Source organism: Pundamilia nyererei, unplaced genomic scaffold (assembly GCF_000239375.1).
Source record: "Pundamilia nyererei isolate P.nyererei 1_Seehausen unplaced genomic scaffold, PunNye1.0 scaffold00132, whole genome shotgun sequence".
Lineage (NCBI taxonomy): Eukaryota > Metazoa > Chordata > Actinopteri > Cichliformes > Cichlidae > Pundamilia > Pundamilia nyererei.
In genome coordinates, this window is record NW_005187533.1 from 543,245 (window position 1) to 551,128 (window position 7,884).

Here is a 7,884-nt window from a genome sequence, read left to right on the forward strand (position 1 = left end):
GGGGGGGAACGGACCAAAAACCACTGTTGTGGGTGGCATACTTAAAAAAAAAAAAATCTATCTATATATGCAGTAAAAAGCCTGCCATGAGAACTGGAAAGTGCTTAAGGTACGCAGTCAAACCACTAAACACAGGGTTACACACAATTAGCCCAAGCAACATGAGCACATGGCTAATTAGCATAACATTACATAAAGGCACTACCCAAGCTATTTTCCCCCAACCATTACAAAATAGTACAATCTATATTTAGCTTCACAACACACATACACAGAACTATAACACAAGACCTTGTCATTTATATTGTCATTTCAGCGAAGTTACACCCCTGATATTTGGTGATTAACCTGGCGAGTCAGGGCCAGTCCTCCTACAGATTCCAGTTACAGCAAGGCAATGTCCCCCCTCTCTGTGTCATCAACGCATGGCCTTTATTTAGGAACAACAAGTGGCGGCACATTTACAGAGCATGTCATTACAGAGCTTAAATTCTGAACTAGATTATTTAGTACTGCATCTACTATACCAAGAAAAAGAGGGAACTACATATCCAGGATGGCAGAGGGGAGTGAAAACTAATAGAGAGAGATGCACTGAAAGACATAGTCAAGGTCAGAGACTGACACTATCAAACTTCCTGCCTACAGTAGCCATGACAGTAGTTTTACTTGTAACAGTAGTAGACCCGTGCTAACAGGAGTCAGTGGAAACTAAAAGCAATTCAAATGGAAAACACACCGACGTCACAAGTCAAAGTACACCAGCACTGTCACTGGAGTAAAGCACTACACAGCAAGGACAGAAAAACCTTTAGAACCCAAAGCAGGCAGGGAAATGTAGGGGAAATAGGGCTGAAATTTAATTATTAACTTTGAAACAATTTTAGAAATGAACAACAAGTGGGTTAGATCTTGTCTAAGCTGATATTTGCTTATTTCTATTATCTCCTGACAGGAGACAACCACAACCACACAGAACTGCAGCACTCGGGGTTGTAAAACTATTAAGTTTATGGTGAACCTTTTCTACTACCTGAAGTAGAATTCTGTTGATATGCAATATCAATCATACTACGCATAATTGCATTGGGTGCTTAGGAAAAATTTGCCTATTGAGCACAGAGAGCTTGCTTCTTTTTAATGGCACATTGCTCAATACAGAGAAATGGCTCTATGCGAGCTTTCAGAAGAAGCAGGCACTGATAAATCACACATGGGCTCCTAACAGAGAACGTACTTCTGCAACATCAAATCAACACAAATTGGCCCGGCAGTGGGAAACTGCAATACTTTCAGTGGAAGTGTCTCGTAATTTTACAGATATCCTTTATACAAATGAATGATTCAGCAGACTGTAAATAAATTATCAGCTGGTTTTGGTTATTTTTATTTTGAAATCAATTTTTTTTTAAAAAGGAAAGAATTCCTGACACCACGCCTCACCTTTTGTCCAGTCCTGTACCTTATCCTCCTTCCTTTTCACACTCTCCGTCTCTCTCTCTCTTCCATCCACTGTTCTTCCCTCTGTGGGTGTGTTCCCTGTGGACAACAAAAGACATTGTTTCTCTGTCAATGATTTATTTAACACAAAAAAGGGTTATTTTATTACACAAAAACCTATAATCCCGGGTTCCCAAATGTACAAATAACAAAACTGTCATCCTTAGTTTTATATCACTTCAAAAGAATCATCAAAAATAGAAACCCTGATGTTGGGACATCTTTTAATTAGTATAGTTTGTGTTGTAGTTTTGTAGTCATCCTGGTTTCCTGCTCAGAGAGTGTTAAGTTAAGCAGCACTGGCCCTGGTGGGTGTGCCATTTAGGCCGCAGGAGAAAGCTACAGGCTTCAGTCTAATCCAATAATGAGATTAGCGCACAGCACTTACCTCCGCTTTACACAGACGGGCACACACAAACAAGACAGATGCATTGATATACAATAGAGTTTGGCACCTCGTTTCCGATTTAATCGCAAATTTAAAAAAAAGTGAAATCTGTAAAATAATTTAAAAAGCATTAAATCACCAGGTTTACTAAAAAAATAAAAAAACATTTAAAATGGTAGATTTTCAGTTAAAGTATGTCACATTTACAGTGAAGCCAAGCCGATAGATCGATAGATATGATAGTTCAGTGACTGCTAACCAGCCACCACCACCTTCCAGTCTTGTGTCCCATGGTTGGACGTATTCCAATGCCATGGTCTTACACTGCAGTTGCTGACTGTAGCGTCCTACTGCGAGCCTGGGCCGCTCTAACCAGAAGCTGCAGCAGAAACTGGTACTGCTCTGCTGTAGCTTTTTGAGACTGCAAACCAAACTGTCTACCTTCCCCAGATGCGGTCCAACACATTGGCGCTGGAGCTTTTCCATACGACGACACACTCCCACTCATTGGAGATGTGACTGGTTCCTTCTCCTTTATTTACTCTTGCCACATATAGGCTATATGGTGTTATTTAATGTATGAAAGCGTGGGCGCACATGCACCCAGCCGCGCTACTACTGAGACCGATTCTGTGGCAAACACTGCTACTGCTGGGAGCAGAATCTGATCTGTATAACATCTTCATGACATGCACACAGTGTTGAGTGTTTTAGAGGCTGGTGTGGAATTACACTAGTCTGAACGGCATGTATTGCTCTTGTACATGACAGAACTTCAAATCCTAAATGTGAGACTTCTCCTGAACTTTTCTTTTCAGCACATTTAAATGAAATCAATTGTCTACGCTAACCTTTTCTAATCAAGTTAACTGACTTATGGATTTTGAGGGGGGTTTTGTGTTTGCTCCCATCTTCACCCACAACCCCTTCCTCTCTGCTCCCACACTTCCCCCCCCCTCCTTCCTTCACTTATTTCTAACCATCAAGTGCTTCAGCAGATGGCTCTAGGTTCAATAACAACAGCAGCAGCGGCGGGGCATGGTGGGGGCCCTCCTGGAGAGCACACATAGACCCTACAGACAGCATCTGTTTATGAATGGGCCAACAATTGCCCATCCCCCCCGACGGCTACAGCTGACAGAGGGAGGAGGCGAGACAAGTCACCAAATCAGAAGGAGATAAAGAAGAACAGGCAGTCAGAAGAAGAGGGAAAGAAAAAGGCAAAAAGTTTAAACAAGATGTTTTATTAACATAGCAAAGACAACACAGACTGCATTCAAAGACTGACACATTACCACAGAAACATTTCCTAAATGTTGTTCATTTTATTTGACCAATAGTCTAGAAACACACGAGCCGAGTGAGGATTTAACAAAAAAAGAAAAACAAACATCTTATTTCTGACTTTAACAAAACTGCAGCATTCTTCAGTTAGATCAGTCTTCCACAACAACTGCTGAGAAAATACCCTAATGTGTCATAAATTGCACCTCTTCCTTACTTCAGCACACTGACCACGTGCTTTCAGTTTCCTTTAATGAGTCTGTTAATGTAAAACTGTAATAAATCAGGACCGTTACAGGAGAACCATCCTCCAGTGTTAGTCAGAAAGTCACGTGTTTTTTTTGTCATTGCTCCATCTTTATAAAGTTAAGCATATGCAAACTACAACTGGAATGATTTTAGGTGTTTGAAGAATTTATTAAACTTTGTTTAATAAAGAAATTACTGGAAGGCTGTGAATAAGCCAGTCTGACTCGTTCTGACTTTAAGGACTTCATACGCTATAATAAAACCACAATGTCAGGATTCTTTTGAGTCTGAAAAGATCAACATTTACTTTGTTTTGTCCACAAGATACACTTTAGAGCTATTTTCATTCTGTGCCACAAACAATTTCAGACAGAAAAAGCTGTAATTTTTACTGTAACGTACACGTCAGCCGACTGCTGAAGCAGGACTGCTCTCTCAAAATATCTGACCTCTAAATATGGTCTTTTTTTGGTTTTTTTCCCTTCAAGTGGATAAGATAAGCTGGAGAGCTCATTCCATTAATAAGCACACACTTCATTTTTTCCATATTGAGAAAAACAAAGGGAGGAAGCCAAGAGATTAAAAAGTAGCAGTCAGATGAAAAGATGTACCAAAGTGCAATAGCTGTAATTCAGTAACTAAAACAGATACACGTTTTATTTAACTACGGAAATGTACACAAGACAGTGGAAGTGGTTTTTTTTAGTTTTTTTTTTTTTTTACTACATGTCCTTATTCAACCTCCATTTCATGAATTTCTCTGTTAACCATAAGAGGAAGTGCTACATTGAGTTGTTTTCAAAGGATGAAAGCCACTTTTACTCCTGTGAGCTTCACAGTAAAGCACAAATTTTGCTGCCACCCACTTGCCCTCACAGTGAACTCCTTCACGCCTGCTATCAAATAAAGCTGTAACACTAAAAATAATCAAACTATATCTGGGTTTTTGAGGAGGAAGAGATCAAAAATTGGATTTTAGCTTTAGACTACTGCATCCTAATATATGGTAGTCGTCATGCAGTGAAGCTGGAGTAGACAGTATTGAGTGCATGTGTAGCCTTAAAACAACAGAGATGAATACGAGCACACACCCACACCCACTTCTCTGTCCCTTAAGAACAAAAGCCAGAAGGTGGTCGCGTGGCTAATTTACATGGACATCATTTGCATCAATTTGCATTAGTATGTTCTCACAGAGGCTCCACACTGGAGGCTCCCTGCAGGAAAACCATCACTCAATTAGGGAATGAAAATGAGCAAGTCTCCATCACAAACAGACCAACTGCAGAGGCTTTGTGAGGGGGGACGGTGTGGCACTTCCAGCCGAGCTGATTTAAATCTGTAGTTTCATGCAGTCAAAATGAGGCCGGGTTCATTTCAGGTCACGGTAACTTGAGAGGAATATGATATTAAATCAAGCTGCTGGTAACGGGAGGGCGAGTTTCATTAAGGGTTGTTTTTCCATTGTAATCAGGCAAATATTTAAGTTTAAAATGAGAAAAACTGAATTATTGCCTTTTTTGGAAATAGGTGAAATCAGTAAAACTGATCATTTCTAACTAACATATTAAGTTAAGGAATTTGGTTAGGAAGTTTTAAAAGCTCAAAGTGAGTCTAAAAATAAAACGAGACCTGCGGTTTTATAAAAACACTGTCTCGTTTCTAATAACCTACAATGCAAGTTATACTAGTGTGACTCAAACTTCACTGATGCAGCTCAACAGCTTGTTTATGTAAAACTGGCTTTGCCACCCTGTCTGAGCCTGCACGCGTCAAATTCATGAAATGCTCCGTTTCGGTCCTTTCGCTCATGACCATTTACAGGTGTGGCTTTATTGCTCAGAGGTCCAATGGTCAACTACCTGAGCTTCCACCACTACAGCAACAATGTAGCAATGTTGCAACCTCATGGGACTTCATAGCTCTGCCATATTAAATTCCAAACATGACAGTCTAAACTTGGCCATTTCAGCAGTGACTCATTTTGAGCGCTCCCGCTTTAACACTTCTTAAACCGCTTGTGAAACTCTTTTAGACAACAGTGAAACATATTTATAGAATAATTTGGATAAGGGACCCAGACAGCCAAAAATAAAGAGAAGCGAGACAGCAGATCCAAAGGAAATAACACTACTCACAACCAATTACACATTGTGTTAAGATTACAAATACAAAAAAGGATAAATGCAGTGAGGTGGACTTATAAATATCCCAGACTTGTATGGGATGTCCGTGTATACAAACTCTCTCAGTCAAGTTATGCTCATACATAACTAAGGGGCTCTAAAGTGAAAGCGCTTCACAGTCTTTATTCAGTCCTTCCTTGAGGGATGTAATCCCTACCGGAGCCTCAAAACTATCAACTGTTCATACTCCTCCTTTCCTTTCTAGAAAGAAAAATCCAACACCAGCTGTAAACTTGATGCTATCGTTCAGGACATCGAAGCAAAACTGCCTTGACAAACCTCAGTTGTCAAGTTAAAAGTTGACACCATTTTAAAGACGCTTAACAGGATCTTCGGTCCATGTAGATTCATTCAAATGAGTTTATATTTAAGTGGATGAATTATTTCCACTTCCATGCCTTCAGTAGGAGTCACTCCCACATACACAGCTGGAAAATATGCTTCACTGCTAGGAAAATGTGAAACATCATCAACGAGCTTTAGCAACCATCTCCAAACAATCCACCTAACAAAGCAATGAGACCATTGTGGAGGGTGGAGAATTTACAGTGTAAATGTAAAACAAGATGCACCCAATCAAGTCTTCAACCTAAAAAAAACAGAAAACATGAAGCACGGCCACTGGGACGCATTGATAAACCAGTGGTGGTCCACAGCTCTATTGTGTGTCTGCATGTAGACCAGCACAATGAGCTGCACAAACACCTCTCCACACACAAAACATCGGGACTCTGGCTTCTCGTTTAGTGATTTTAAAACAGCAAAGCTTACTCAGCACAATGTGGCCTAGACCAACCCAGACCCTCCAATTCAATTCAAACGGAACTGCATGTGCTTGCATAAGCAGGAGCTGCCAATCCAGTGTCCCCCTGACCCACCCACCCATGCACAACCCGCTAATATCCCACCACACAGAGGTAGGACCTGTGTCATCCAAAGAGAAGTGCCTAGAAAGCCGACTAACCGTCACTCTTGCATTTGTACACTGAAACGCTGCTTTCCAAAAGAGAAGAAAAAAATGGGGAAAAAAATGAAAAAGCTAAAAGCACTTGTGTGATGGTCAGTGAACAGAGAGGCATTTACACTCACTTGCTGTGATTCTGTTGACATTATACAAGACGTCGGGCCAGCAGTCTGAACAGACAATGTCTGTTTAGATATACAGGTCCTTTATTTAGTGTCAAGAAACATGCAGGGATGCACGGATGCACTGCAACCGTGAAAACAGCCCAATTCCCGCAATAAGTACACTTAAGAGGCCACACCTCCTAATCTAGTGTCCAGCAGGTGGCAAAAGATCTTACAGCTGCTTTAGCATTAATGCATAGCTGGCTGGAGGACTCATGCCTAATGTTGAACACCTCAAAAACTGTCTGTATGTATTTTTCCAAAACGCCCCTTAAACTTGAAGCAGTCAAACATATTCCTGGATGGAGTAGAGCTTGAATAAGCTCCAGAACTTAAATATCTTGGGGTCATTCTAGACCCAACATTATTTATGTGACTCTTGAAGAATAAAGTGTCCCAGGTACTTAAATTTAATAATCGAAATTTTAATCATATACGTAATAATTTTAATATGAATGTTGCAAAAACGTATTTTTACTCAATGATCATCTCTCATATGGACTATTGTTTGACGTCCTGGTCACTTGCTTATCCAACAACACTTAAAACTATTGAAAACATTTATAAAAGAAGTTTAAAACTACTTGACAAAAAACCGACTTCCCACCACCACTGTCATGTGTTAAAAAAAAAACATAAATTACTGAACTTCAATAACTTAGTGAAACTTAAAAGAGTGAGTTTAATATATAAAGTCTTACACTCCCTTGCTCCACCACCACTAAAGCAGTTCATTAGGCATAAAGAAAGCTCAGGCAGGACCAGTTGAGCTACAATCCAAGGAGACTTGTTTATACCCCACAGACAGACAGCATTTGGGCAGAACGTCCTCTCTGTTAAGGGAGGCCATCTGTGGAACAGTCTTCCTCAACCCATTAGAGAATGCTCGACATTCAATTTGTTTAAGGCAAAGGTTAAAAACTGGTTATGGACAAATCAAGTGTGTGATCATGTATGAGTTGTATAGTTTTAATGTTTTATTTGGGAACAGAAAGGTGTGTATGTGTAAGTTTGGTGATGGGAGTTTTTATTATGAATGAATGATGAATTTTTATGAATTATGTCTATTTTTTTATGTTTAAGGACAACAGATGGAAATTAGCCTTTGGCTATAATCTGGCATGTTTACATTCATGTAATTTTTTTTTT

General features: G+C 39.9%; 1 protein-coding gene across 3 annotated transcripts in view; it reads right to left on the reverse strand.

Annotated features, from left to right (window-relative positions):
• The window catches only part of LOC102198081 (trinucleotide repeat containing adaptor 6A), a 33,741-nt gene that overhangs the window by 22,189 nt on the left and 3,668 nt on the right, over positions 1 to 7,884 (reverse strand). For all 3 annotated transcript variants that reach the window (XM_005743502.2, XM_005743503.2, XM_005743499.2), the window contains exon 3: positions 1,444 to 1,539. The gene's annotated coding sequence lies outside the window, so the exon portion shown is untranslated. The remainder of the gene's footprint in view (positions 1 to 1,443; positions 1,540 to 7,884) is intronic.